General features: G+C 38.5%; 1 pseudogene; it reads left to right on the top strand.

Moving 5' to 3' along the window:
* Window positions 1-410: 410 nt before the first annotated feature.
* On the top strand, window positions 411-5,116 carry LOC118990435 (PDZ and LIM domain protein 1-like; annotated as a pseudogene).
* The last annotated feature ends 9,863 nt before the right edge of the window (window positions 5,117-14,979 follow it).

Here is a 14,979-nt window from a genome sequence, read left to right as displayed (position 1 = left end):
ACCGATTCAAGAAATGTTTGGGAAGGAATTTTACAGAGGTGGAACTGATTTCAAGCTCAATACACATGTTTTACCCTTAAGTTAGATTCAGAAGAATTTCACCTTAGATTAACTATTGCCTGCTCTATATAAGATATACAACAATGTGGTTGTTTTCAATGAAACCTTGCTGGTACTTAATAAACTCAAATAGTGAAGTACTGACTCGGAGATTAAAATATTCATATACAATTTCAGGAGAAAATGAAAAGTGACATCTTTAAAGCCCCAGAGAAAAGGTGGAAGCACAGTGCCTCTCTGAGAGGGTATATTTAGCCCATCTAAAATGCCCAGTGACCTCTGTGGAATTCCTAAGAGAAGAGGTTCGATCTATTTTAAACCGACATCTTCTCTCTAGCCCCTGCATAGCAATGTCAGAGCTTATCAGGTACTCAAGTATTTCAGCAGCCACGGTAAAAATACAATCCCACTCACAACCAAGCCAATATGGAAAAGTGGGAAAAAAGACTAGACTGTGTAGAAAAACCATTAAAGGAAGGGAGGCTAATTCCATTAGGAGCTGATTCAGTCATTGTATTTGGCTTTACTACTCCAGGATATCAAATGTCCTTCTGATTACAGATAAATTAATCATGGTAATTGCAATAAAAAATGTTTAATCCATCATTCCCTCTGACTTTTACTTATCAATGCAAAAGTAAAACTTATTCACTCAGCAATAATGTAATATAATCAGGTCAGTCATGGTACCTGGCCCTGAAAGTGCTATAGATAAAATAAATAAAGCCTGGTCATGTCTATCTTCAAGGGTATTATAATTTAGTAAAAGGAAATAAAAGGCCTGAACAGGTAGTTGGTTGAGTGAAAAAAAAAAGAAGATGAACTAAGCAGATTTTGGGAAACACATTTGCAAATAAACAAGAAAGATAAAATTTTATAGGAGCTATAATAAAAAATAGTTACAGTGTACAGAGTAGAATATAGGTGAGAAAAATTGAGTCCAGGATAAAGGACAGATTTAGAAAGAATGCACAGATGTTGTATTTTAAGATATCAGAAAATGATTTTGCCTTTTCTAAAAGAATGAGATGGGACTGAATGATATCAAGATCACATGTAGCTTTAAAATTCTATGATATTCTTTCCTTTTACCTTCACCCGAGGGTATGTTCATTAATTTTATAGAGGAAAGGAGAGAGAGAGAGAGAGAAACATCAATGTGAGAGAGAAACTTCAGTCAGGTGTCTCCTGCACCTCTATGCGGGGATCGAACCTGCAACCATATCAAACGTGCAGACTTGTGGTGCTGGGGTAATGCCCCCACTGAGCTATGGGCTATGGCATTCTTTTATACTGTATATGTTCATTAAGTGTTTGGGTTTAACCTAAAGGAGTCTCAGAATAGAAGGAAAGGGTAGAATTATCCCTCTAATGCTCTTCACTGGAGAAAAAAAGGCATATTGTACTAAATTATTTTATGGACACTACTCTCAACGTGCTAGGTAAGTCTCATATTGTCTTATTGTGTCTGCTTTCTTGTTTTAAAATAAGTCTTCTTCCATATCTTCTTCCCTGCTCAAAACTTTTACCTTCCCTCCCTTTCAACCATCTCCACCACCGCTCCCAGCCTTCCACCCCTTCCACCCAATACATGGATGTCTACACAACAGTTTAATTTTTAAATATAAAACCAGATAAGGTAGGTACTATTTTTAAGAGAATTCAGGCATCACTAAAGCTAACCCTAGACACACAACCTTAACAGTAAATAAATTAACATCCTAGAGCGTATTTATGAAGAAAAATGAAAAGCTCTTATAAATGGACACTATTGCCACTTGTCAAAATGACATGGTTAATATCAGCCAAAGGGACCCCAAAATACTGAGTTCAGTGACCGAGAGTGGGCGTTTGTGGCAACTACTGTGTCTCAGCAGTAGGTACTTTAGATGTAAACTCATTGTAATGAACACAACACAGACATGAACTTGTGTGACCATATCAAAGAATCCCCAGTCCTTACATTTTCTATCAGGGCCTCATTAACATTTTTTATTTTTCAGATTCTTTCTGCCTTTCTCTGAAAACCTCTTTTCCATGCCCATTCAGAATACCTACTGTCATATGAGTATCCCAATATATAAGTACTAGCCCACACCTATTTTTCCAAATTATTGTTATTTTCAGACACTAACATCAGTACTGGTACCTCTAATTTGCATTACACGACACTCAGACACGGGAGGTAGGGGTGGCAAAGGGACAGAAATATAAGTCTATAAAATTAAAGTTTGTGTTTAACCAAAACTTTAAAATATGGCTCTAATGCATGCTTATCAATCACCAAATGCATTAATAATCGTAGCTTAAGCTTCTGTTTATGACACCCTGTATAATGCACCATGTTTCTAATCCTTTTCCCCTTTCCATTTACTATTTATAAGTCTATTATTGGATTTTGAGGAGTTTTATAAAGGGCTGATAATAAAAATGTATTGCAAAGTACTCTGAGAGCCTTTCATAGTAACCACTCCAGAGAGCAAAACAGGTTTCTACTCCACATTCTTTCACAAGGTTTCCCAGTAGATTACATATTCCAGAAGAGTATACACATAGAATAGAGTAAGCTCCTGATTTTTTCTTTTAGAAAATGTAGTTTAAGAACACTGTCCCTGATTCATTGAGCCTCTGAACCACAAGAGGTGCTGCACGCACTCAGGATCCTTCACCGCCTGGCCTGCCTCCAGCTCTGCCACGGGGGTTGTCACCAACCAGGACGACAATCCCTCTGGCCTCCATGCCTCTGAAAACAGCTTTGATGTCAACAAACCTTTAGAGTCAAAGAAGGCAGCCCAGTGGACCAGAGATAATGAGCCTTGTGCAAGTGGCAAACACAAGGGCTGCAGGCCAAATCCGGCCCTCCACCTTGCCTTATCCGAGGGGCACCTTGTTCCTACCCTGTGGCAGTGATGAGCTCTCATCTAACTGTGAAGCAGTAATTACATTTACACAGTCCTAACACTACATTCAGCCCTTTGAAGGCACCCAGGAGACTGATGTGGCCCCCAGGGAAAATGAGTTTGATACCCCAGCCTTAGAGCATTCTCAGTCTCCAAGTGAATTCTTTTCAACAAAAAAGCTGAAGCACGAGATGCTACAGGAGAAACTGTAGTTAAATGAGCCCCCGAAACAGTCCACTTCATCCCTGGCTTTGCAGAAATCTTGGAGTCTAAGGAGAAAGGAGACCCCAACAAGCCCTTGGAATTCAGAAGTGTTAAGGCTCCAGTCACCAAAGTGGCTGCATCGATTGTGCCCGCATGTGACAAACATGGCACCAGCATTGCTGGTGTGTTTGTACAGATGTGCGATCGGCACTGCCACCCTGAGTGTTACGTGTGCGCCAGTGTGGCATGAATCTGAAACAGAAGGGCCATTTCCTCCTGGAAGATCAAAGCTACTGTGAAAAAGAACACCCGAGAGTGAGTCTCGCCACCCAAAAGCGTGGTCACTGTGTTTCCCAAAAGAACCAGCAGATCAGACCACACGCGGCTCTCCACCTCGCCCCTGTTGCTACTTGTTCTCCACATGCTCTGGCCCTCTCTGCTCTTGGAAGTTCGTGCTGGCTTTGATTCCATCCTTGTTCATGAAAGTTCGCTTCCCTCTGCCTTTGTTAACAGACTGGCGCTGCTGTGTGATGCCTGCTTTTATGATAAATGGAAGATGGCTCTTGCTCAGACTCCCTGGGACAGTATCCCCATGTCTTCTCTTCACTCAGTTCTGCTGCAAACGAACAGCAGCCAAATACGAACCAAGCAAAAGTTAATATGTCTGACATTAGTTTCATTTTTACTCAATAAATTTATACACTCTAAAAAAATAAGAAATAAAATTTAAAAATTTAAAACAAAACAAAAGATTACTGTCCCTTACTTTGATTAAAAATGCAGTGTTGGCTTTGAAGCATTACTGCAGAGGCAGCTAACAAGAGCAGTGTGGCTACTGGCAATCATTCCAATTAACTAAAATCACTCAGTGTTTCTAAATAATTACTAATACACAGTGGAAAATCTGATTTTTAATTTTACACAGCCTGAAAATATGCTAAGTAATTTAAATAAAGAATTAAAACTCCCACCTATTTCTAAAAGTTTGGCCTGCATAATTATTCAAGAGTGAAGAATTATATTATTTTTATGGAAATTTACTGACCACTATAATATACATGATTACATAACTAATCTGTTCCTCCACATGTTAATCAATCTTAATTAATAGCATTTTTAGGTAAATGCAATTTATATGTAGGTATTGGATATTAACAGAACAAAGTAACTAAACCTTCTGATAGATTAAGAAAACTTACTTAAGACAATTTTCTGGAAAAGCCAACATTTGTTAGATGTAGTGCCAATTGAGGTTTTAGATAAATCAAGGTCCAGCTATGTTTATTTAATCAGAAACCATAACCAAATCCTATAACTCCTTTGTATCTTACTTTCTCTATTGAGAGATGATGATAAATTACAACTTCCTTCATGCCATAATTAAACAGTGAGGTTAATTGAGAGAAATGAGCTACATGAAACAGAATCCACCTTTACTGCTCTTCATTTTAAGTCATGAGCTCTTCAGTCCATGAGGTCTGCACTCAGGACACCAGATGACAGCAGGCTTCCAATCACTGTTCAGGTTCTTGGTCCAGAACCTACTGTCCTGAACTGTACACCACGTCCCAAGCAGTATCTAACATTTCCACTGCTGCTAAAGTTTTTTCATTCTTTCACTTACCATCTAACTTTGCTTTTCTGCCCTACATGTTACCCTACTTTCCCAGTGACGACCTTGGCCATTCATTGCTCTGGCCTGGAGACCAATTTTTATTGTTGTTTCCTTTCCCGGAGTAATGCATTTAACCCAACCTCCTGTGGGTGGCGGTGCTGCTTGCATCTCCACCGACAGTGGCTGCTGCTTCTGCGTCTCCGTCTGCCAAGGCATCCTGCGGGAACAGCTTTACTCACAGGTAAAGGATACAATGGGGTGTGGTTTGAAGGGCATCAAGCCTCTCAGCAAAAACTCCCCAGGCAGCTTACCTGAGCTGCCAGCCAAGGATCATTAGCGTTGCTCCTTGAAATAACTTGCTTCTTTTGAATCTGAATCTTCCTACCCTCCACTCCTACCTTTTCCTATTGAAATAATTGTTTTCCTACAGATTATTGAAAACTGAAGTTTCCCCAAGATTTCACCAATTGTGTTATAGAAGAAGAGATGGTGCTTGGAAAACAAGATTTTTGTTTCTTCTAATCAGTTTCTCTCCCTTTTGTTCTACTTAGTATTTTGAAATGAAAGAAAAGTATTTTTTTTTTTAAAAAGTTTGCCTCCTCACTCAGGACCAGAGATTGTGTGCATGGAAGAAGAGACTGGCCCAGGGATGAAGGCAACAGACGTGATGGAAACTGCCCAAAATGACACAAATCCAAGTAGACATATAGGAAACAGTATCCAAACTGATCCTCACTGGGGCGGGGGGGGGGGGGTTCTTCCTAAAACCTCAAATGTTCTGAGTTTTTGTTTCACTGTACAGGTTGTTTTCCTCATAAATGCTTTCTGAGCAGGGGTAAATTTTAACAAAATTAATCCTTTTGTTACCTGGGTAAAGGAACGCAGCAAGTGGATCATCAAAGATGCATTTAATTAATTCATTAAGCTAATTATGGACGCACAGCACTTCCTGGAATAAAAGAGGACTTAGGACTTAGACCCGTTGATTTGGGGTAGGGAGGGATGAGGTGAATCAAAGGAGAGAACCCCTGGGACAGGGCAGGTAACCTGTTGTGGTTGGAAATCAGAGCAACCAGGGATCAACATGGGGACCTGGTGTGCTTGGGGTGTTGGGAAGAAATCACCAATGTGACTGAGAGATGCATAAAGAAGGAGCAGAGGAGACCAAAAGGAGATCTTAACCAACTTTACCGTCTTGCTCAGGGTCACGGTTAGATTGTTCTGAAAAGACATTCTTCTTGCAGAACAGAGCGAGCAACCATGGAAACATACAAGAGGATGTCTTCTCAAGAAGAGTCTGTATCTACTCCCAGGCCCACCCCCTATATTTGCAAGGCCTGGAGCCCACTCTCTCTTCTCCTCTCGTCTTTGTCACCCAGCCATGTGAGCACCCCAGGCCCAAAGGTTTCATCTGGACCTGATCACCACTCAGGTCCATACACCTGCAGTGAGGGGGCTTTATTACCAGGGAATTCTGGAATCCCAGGTACCCAAAATCTAGTCTAAAAGGAAAGGATCAGATCCAGGTAGACTTGTTCTTTTGACCACTTAACTTCTCAAACAAATTGGGAGGGTCAGTGCAAGAGAGGAAGATCCACTTCAAAAACATGAGGCCATGCGTCAGCCTCTTCCTCCTTCCCCAGCACGAGGAAGCAGACTGACCTTGAGCAGGGCCAAAGCACCAGAGAGCAGTCCACACAATGACCTGTGTCCCCTCATGTGACTGAGAACATTGCCAGCCTTATTGGGCTACAACCACACTGTTCCTCATGTGTATTTGGGTTTTTTTTCTTCAAAAGAGGATGAAAAAAAGAGCAGATGGACTAGAATTTGACAGTCTCCCAGTAATAACAAAACAACTTGTCATCTCATTTTCAAACAGGAAGGAGTTTCCAGCTGTTTTGGACTTATGACTCCATATTATAAGTTGCCCAATGTCATATTTCCACCCGTGGCCTTACTGTAGTGCTGTACACACATACACAACTTCCATTTAAAGTGTTTTTCAGTTCGAGGCATAGGAGACTTCATTAATACACCACGTAGAAAAACAGGTAACATCTCAGTGAGTAAGAAAGCACTGTATTAAGTGCAGATGTGGGTAAAATCTCTGACTTCTTTGGAAGAAAGGACAAATGTGTTAACTTCTGCTCTCTGGATCATAGGAGAATAATTGAGTTTACAGCATAAAGAACGTACTTCATTTTACAGATGAGGAAACTGAAATCTAAGTTGAGAAATCTAGATAATACATTGTATACTGTGTATATATAAATATTTGCTGAATGGCCCAAAGCCACAGATAGTGACAGAACGAGTGTTAGAAACCAGAAGGACTCCTGTCCCCGGTCAGCTGTTTTTGCAGTGCCCATCCTCACAATTCCCCTACCCAGATTGGGAAATGCATGAAGACATAATCATAATCATGTTGGTCCAAAGTCTAATATGTAAAGAAAGGGGAGAAAGCAAAAAAAAAAACCACTTTCAGTCATGGAAATGCATTTGGGTAAACTCTGTCAGGGAACTAGAGTGCCAGTTCTTTCAGGGGGTATAACAAAATGTCCCCGCCGTTCTAAACTTCTGTTCTGATGGGCTTCGAAGTGTTTTAGATTCTTTAGCACAGACACGTACACATACAGAGTACTGCAGCATATCCAAGGGTACCCCAAACCCCTTTTTTTCAAAAGAATTAGACAAAAATCTGACTTACTATAACTTCCCTTGTACCTCAGTCAATGACCTATGCTGATTTTATTTTGTAGAAGGAAATATTTTATCTAAACACATTAGTTACTTGAGACAGGGAACTGGGTTCAGTGAGTCTTTTATTAACAGCCCACTGTTTTTTAAAATACTACAACTACAGATCTGCTGAAAGCACGGAGTCACTCCCCACCAAACCGATGTTCCAAATGTAATTCCATCTGCTTGATACTTTGACATTTTATGTCTGCAAAAGCACAGGGTGAAAGATGGCAAAGAGCAGGGAAATTTTCATTCAGACATGAAACCGCTCACTCAGAACAAGGAAAGCAGAATCTAAAACCACTGTGACTAATACATTTTTTCAGATTTATGAAGTAGAAAGGCTCAGAGGCCAGAGAGGGACCAGAGGCAACCGGCATCAGCTCCTGCACTGGCTCTTCAGGACTCTGGTGCCGTGCCCTGAGATTGTTTTCATAGCTGGGCAAGAATGATAGGATGGAAATGTATAATTCATTGGCAAGATAATACTTTCTGAAAATAGTATTTTGTGCTGAGATACCAACAAAAAATATATAAGGGTTACACCAACTGTTTCTCTGGGTAGGGTGCACCTGTTTAGAAAAGAAAAACGTCTGAAGAATTTGTTCTCCTATTTCACATCCCCTGACCTTTTCAACCACTAACTCCACAATGCTAGTAAGTGACAAACTAAAGTTTGAATATGCGTTTTGGAAGTATATGGAATGTTTATTCATCCAGACCAAAGGCAGTTCTCTTTGGAAAACAGTCTAAAATATTTTCTTATTTTTCACAGGTATAACTGGAAAACATTTGTTGAAAGGCTGAATAGTTAATATTATAAGTATATGATTATTGCTTCAGAAATCATTCTTTTTAATACAAGCTTTAGTGAAATATAATCCACATACAATATGATTCATGAATTTAAAGTGTATAACTCAATGGTTTTTAGTATATTCACAGTGTTGTAAAATCAATCAACATAATCAGTTTTTTAAAGATTTTATTTTATTTTTTTTAGAGAGGGAGGCGGGAGGGGGAGAAAGAGAAAATCATTAATGTGACAGAGAAACATCGATTAGTTCCTTCTCAAACATGCCCCAACGGGCAGCTGAACTGGCAGCCAGGCACGTGCCCTGTCCAGGGATTCCAACTGGAGACCTTTCTCTTTGCAGGACAACACCCAACCAACTGAGCCGCACTGGTTGGGGCTCAACATAATCAGTTTTAGAACATTTTATCACTCCCCATTAGTTAGAATACCCATTAGTTATCACTGTACCCATTAGTTATCACTCTCCAACCACCAGACTCCCATCCCCAGAGCTAGGCAACTATCTTACTTTCTGTTCCCATAGATTTGCCTATTCTGAGCATTTTATATAAACTTTATAATATGTGCTATTTCGGGACTGACTTCTTTCTCTTAGCATAATATTTCTTATGTCATCTATGTTATAGCATGTATTGGTATTTTTATAACCTGTTTTTGTTTGAATAGTATTTTATTATATGAAATAACATTTTGTTTCTCTATTTATTAGTTGATGGACATTTAAACTCTTTTCACCCCTTGACTATTATAAATAATGCTATTATGAAATTGGTGTATATGTCTTTGTATATGTATGTTTTCATTTCCCTTGAATATACACCTGGGAGTGGAATTGTTGAGTCAAGTGCTAAACCCAGGTTGATCTCTTCCAGGAACTGCCGCGCTGCTTTCCACAGTGGCTGCACCATTTTGCTTTCCAACCAGCAGTGTATGAGGATTCTAATTTCTTCACACCCTCACCAATGCTTATCTGACTTATTGATTGTAGCCACCCTAGTGGATTTAAAGTGGCATCTCATTGTGATTTTTCATTTTTATTTTTAATATATAATCTTTATTATATTTTCCCATTACCATTTAGTTCCCTTATACCCCCTGACCCCCACATTATTGTCCAAGGATTCATGTCCATGAATCCTTTTTCTTTTTTGCTCAATCCCTCCACCCCCTCACCTCCCCTCACCACTAACTGTCCTCTGTTCTCCATCTATGAGACTGCCTCTGTTTTGCTTGTTAGTTCAGTTTGTTCATTAGATTCCACATGAGTGAAATCATGTAATATTTGTCTTTCTCTGACTGGCTTATTTCACTTAGCATACTGTTCTCCAGGTCCATCCATACTGTTGCAAAGGGTAAAATTTTCTTTCTTTTTACAGCTGAGTAAAATTCCATTGTGTGAATGTCCCATAGTTGTTTTATCTATTCATTTATTGATGGACACATGGGCTGCTTCCATGCCTTGGCTATTGAAAATAACACTGCAATGAACATAAGGGCACTTATGTTTTTAGGAATTAGTGTTTTGAGTGCCTTTAGAATATCCCCAGAAATGGGATCACCAGATCAAAAGGCAGATCCATTTTTAATTTTTTGAGGTATCTCCATACTGCTCCCCAAGTGGCTGTACCATTTGTACTCCCACCAACAGTGCGAAAGGGTTTCCCTCTCCACATCATTGCCAGCACTTACTGTTTTTTGATTTACTGCTGANAATGAACATAAGGGCACTTATGTTTTTAGGAATTAGTGTTTTGAGTGCCTTTAGAATATCCCCAGAAATGGGATCACCAGATCAAAAGGCAGATCCATTTTTAATTTTTTGAGGTATCTCCATACTGCTCCCCAAGTAGCTGTACCATCTGTACTCCCACCAACAGTGCGAAAGGGTTTCCCTTCTCCACATCATTGCCAGCACTTACTGTTTTTTGATTTACTGCTGATAGCCATTCTGACACATGTGAAATATATCTCATTATCATTTTTATTCACACTTATCTGATGATTAGTGATATTCAGCATCTTTTCGTATGTCTAGTGGCCATCTGTATGTCCTCTTTGGAGAAGTGTCTATTCAGGTCCTTTGCCCATTTTTTAACTGGGTTGTTTTTTTAGTGTTGTGCTTTGAAAGTTCTTTATAAATTTTTAATATTAGCCTGTTATCAGATGTATCAGCAAATATGTTCTCCCATTCCGTGGGCTGTCTTTTTATTACGTTGATAATTTCGTTGGCTGTGCAAAAACTTTTTAGTTTGACGAAGTCCCATTTGTTTATTTTTTTCTTTTGTTTCTCATGCCTAGGGAGATATATCTGATAAAAAATTTCTATGAACAATGTCTGAGATTTTACTGCCTATGTTTTCTTCTATGATTTTTATAGTTTCAGGTTTAACATTTATGTCTTTGATCCATTTTGAAATTATTCTTGCATGTGGTATAAGAAAGCAGTACAGTTTCATTTTTCTGTATGTATCTGTTTAATTTTCCCAACACCATTTATTGAATAAACATTCTTTAGCCTATTGTATGTGCTTGCTTCCTCTGTCAAATATTAATTGACTATGAAGGTATGGGTTTATTTCTGGACTCTCTATTCTTAATTTTCTTGATCTATATTTATGAGGAAGTGAGCTGAATATTATCAGATGAAGATAAACAAAGATAGTCATAGAAATAGAAAAGCAAAGGCAAGACCAAAGGACAAGATGATGAAGGGAAATATACTCATCTGGGTGGGTGGTAGAGTTGTGTACTTGCAGGGGAGGAATTGAAAAAAGGACTGAGAATGTAGAATATGATGGAGTGTAGAGGGTTCTAAATATCAAAGAGGGGACTGAATTCAGAGGCAACCCTCTGGCCTCCAGAACCAAGCAATATTACAAGGAGCGTGGTCTTGAAGTTTCTCCAAGAAAATGTTCAAGTTTTATCTGGAAATTAGAAGGGAGACACATAGAGAGACACAGAGTCTGCATTTAGGGTGAGATTAAAGTCACTCATCAGAAGGAATTAAATTAATTGGTGATATAACTTCAGCTCTGTTTTGAGAGGTTTTGTATTATATGCTATTTACAGAAAACATAAGGAAGGTTTAAGCAATTAGTCCTCTAGTCTGGTTGGTTGTTTTTTTTATATTTTTAGCAATTACCAATGAGCACATTGTTTAAGACCAACTTCAATGGTTATAAAAATGGTTATCAAAAGCATATTAAAATTTGGCAGAGTTGATAGCCTAAGCTACCATTAAATCATAATAAAGCAAACCACAAGAATGCTTACTTACAAGTGACCTATCAGAATATGATCCCTATGCTGTATTTAAATGCTGCTGATTGTAATCTCAGTGAAATGCTGGAGCATCCATAATAGTAAAAACATAGGAAAATCTATCTAAAATCTATCTAAAATCTAAGACTCCAGAGCCTTAGCCATTAACCAAAATGATCAGAATTTTAATTATGGATCCACCCTTTTGTGGGTACATAACATTGGGTAAATCACAAAATTTCTTATAAATATGTTCTCTTATTTGTGAACTTAAAGTATAAACTACCTAGCTTATTAGGTATTTTAAAGGATGAAATGAGAAAATGCACATTAAAAAATTTAGTGGAATGACTGGCAAAAAGTAGTTCTCAAGCTGACTATGAATACTATGTCTGTTCTTAGCCTACTTATCTGAAAATCTTAACTAATAATTTATGTGTCTTATACTCACATTTATTTTAATTATAATTAAGAGCTAATTACAATACACTGTAATTTCCTCATTTGTAACATATGCATTGATACTGTCTATTATTGATATTAATGAAACACTTAAAATTTAAAATATGTATATAACATATGGTATATATATATATTTCTATATACTATATATACACTATATGTAAAGTATATACATTTGCATATTGTCACCCCTTGGTATCCACAGGGAATTAGTTCCAGAACCCAATGAGTATACCAAAATCTTCAAATGTTCAAATGTCTTATATAAAATTAGGCAGTATTTGCATAAAAACTATACATATCCTCCCACATACTTTAAATTATCCCTAGATCACATATAATACCTAATGTAAATGCAATGTAAATATTTGTGATACTGTATCATTTAGGGAATAATGATAAGAAAAAAATGTCTGTACATGTTCAGTACAGATGCAACCAAGGTAGGCATAACTCCACAGGACACATCAGTGACAGCATAATATTTTTCACCCAAATATTTATGATCTGAGATTAGCTGAATTTATAGTGGGGAACCAACCCACAGCTCTAAAAGATCAACTATATATAAAGCTGTATACATATAGTGTGTGTATATATGTACAAACATATATATATGCTTGTACATATATACTATGTATGAATATATATGTTTATACTATGTACATATATACTATGTACATATATACTACAGATAGTATATATACATGTACAGAAAATTTTGCAACTTTTCTACCTTAGCATTCAGTTTATTACCTCCTTTACCTCCAGGAAGGCAGCACTTTCGGGGTGGAGGATTAGCAGAAAACAAACCACAGCCCACATTGGACTATGTGCCCACATTAACTCATCAGCTGCTATTATGTCTAGAGTGTGTCTTTTTCAGAGGCACTGAGCAAACACTAGAAGATATATGACATGTCCATTTCATCTGCATAGCACCTAGAGATCTTAGCATAAGACCCAGGAAATAGTAGGAGCTCAAAAAGTATTCAGGAAACAAAAAACACATCCTATTCCTGAAAAAAAGATAGGAGAAGAGCTTCTGGCCAAGATCAAGACATATGCAAAGACATATATCAAGACATATGTTTCACATCCTTGCACAACCAAAAGAAGGATAACAACCAATTTGAAAACAAAAAAACAATCAGAACTGCCGGAAAATTGAACTGTATGGAAGTCTGACAACCAAGGAAGTAAAGAAACATTAGCCCAGACTGGTAGGAGGGGCGGAGATGGGGAACTGGGGCAGCCAGGGTGCATGACAAGCTGGCAGCTGGTGGGCCAGGATAACCCATATTTGCATGCAAGTAAATGGGGAGTTGCAACTGGGAGAGAGACAGATCATGCAACCCAGGGTTCCAGTGCAGAAAACTAAAGTCTCAAAACCTCTAACTATAAAAACCTGTGGAGGTTGCAGCAAGCAGTGGGAGAAATTCCCAGTGTCACAGGAGAGTCCGTTGGAGGGGTCCACAGCATCCTAGAATGCACACAAACCCAACTACCCAAGAATCAGCACCTGAAATGGCACAGTCCACTTGTAGGAAGTGAGGGAGGTGTCAAAGTGCGGCGAGAGCCAAGCAAGGGGCATTGTTCCCTCTTTGACCCCTCCCCCTCATACAGCTCCACAATGCAGTGAAATGGGCTGCACCACCCTGACAAATACCTAGAGCTCTGCCCCTTACTACATAACAGGCATGCCGAGACAAAGAAATATGGCCCAAATGAAAGAACTGATGAAAACTCCAGAAAAATAACTAAGCAAAGTAACTAAGCAAAATTTCTAAGCAACTCCAGAAAGATAACTAAAACTCCAGAAAAATGACAGGCAGCCTATCAGATACAGAGTTCAAAACACTGGTAATCAAGATGCTCACAGAAATGACAGTACGGTCTCAAAACAAAGAAGAAATGAAGGCTACACAAAATCAAATAAAGAAAAATATACAGGGAACCAACAGTGAAATGAAGGAAACCTGGACTCAACTCAACAATTCAGAACAAAAGGAAGAAATATATATTTCATTGGAATAGAATGAAGAAACAAGAATCTTAAAAAATGAGGAGAGCCAGTCAGGGCACATGCCTGGGTTGTGGGCCAGGTTTCCAGTGGGGGCCATGTGAGAGGTAACCACACATTGATAATTTCTCTCTCTTTCTCTTTCTCCCCCCGCTTCCCTTCTCTAAATAATAAATAAATCTTTTTTTAAAAAAGGAGAGGCTTGGGATCCTCTGGGACAACTTTAAACATTGCAACATCTGAATCAGAGTGGTTCCAGAAGGAGAAGGGGAAGAGCAAGAAATTAGTACTGGTTGTTAGTTCATTCCAGAACTTGTGACAAGTGCTGAAACCAACAAGTACCAAACACAAAGAGTGATGAAGCCTTTTCTTTTGCAGGGCAACATTGTGACTCATACAAGTTCTAGCAAGCATAACAAGTCCTGAGTAAGCACTGAGTGCTGAAACATTTTTTCTCATCAAAATGCAATGAGTACAGGGTTTGACAAGTTCTGAGGCCAATGAGTACAAAGATATGACTGTAAGAAAAAAGTTTCATTGGATATGCTATAAACCAATATAAAATATTTTCATCTGTTTTAACACATAGTAATCATTTCATTGTTACAATAGTACTTCTAGGCAATTTTTTTAAAGATTTTATTTATTTATCTTTAGAGGGGAAGGGAAGGAGAGAGGGAGAGAAATATTAATGTATGGTTGACTGCTGAGAACTGGCCTGCAACCCAGGCATGTGCCCTGACTGGGAATTGAACTGCGATCCTTTGGTTCGCAGGCCCATGCTCAATCCATGGAGCTACACCAGCCAGGGCGCAATTTTTAAATAAAAATATAAAATTTGGGGTGTGAACTTAAATCACTTTTTATTAACAGGGTTGATATTTAAAAGTTT

Source organism: Sturnira hondurensis, unplaced genomic scaffold (genome assembly GCF_014824575.4).
Source record: "Sturnira hondurensis isolate 20B ecotype Veracruz unplaced genomic scaffold, ASM1482457v3 Scaffold0007036, whole genome shotgun sequence".
Classification (NCBI taxonomy): Eukaryota; Metazoa; Chordata; class Mammalia; order Chiroptera; family Phyllostomidae; genus Sturnira; species Sturnira hondurensis.
Note: the sequence above shows the minus strand (reverse complement) of the source record. Positions and strands in the feature narration are given on the sequence as shown.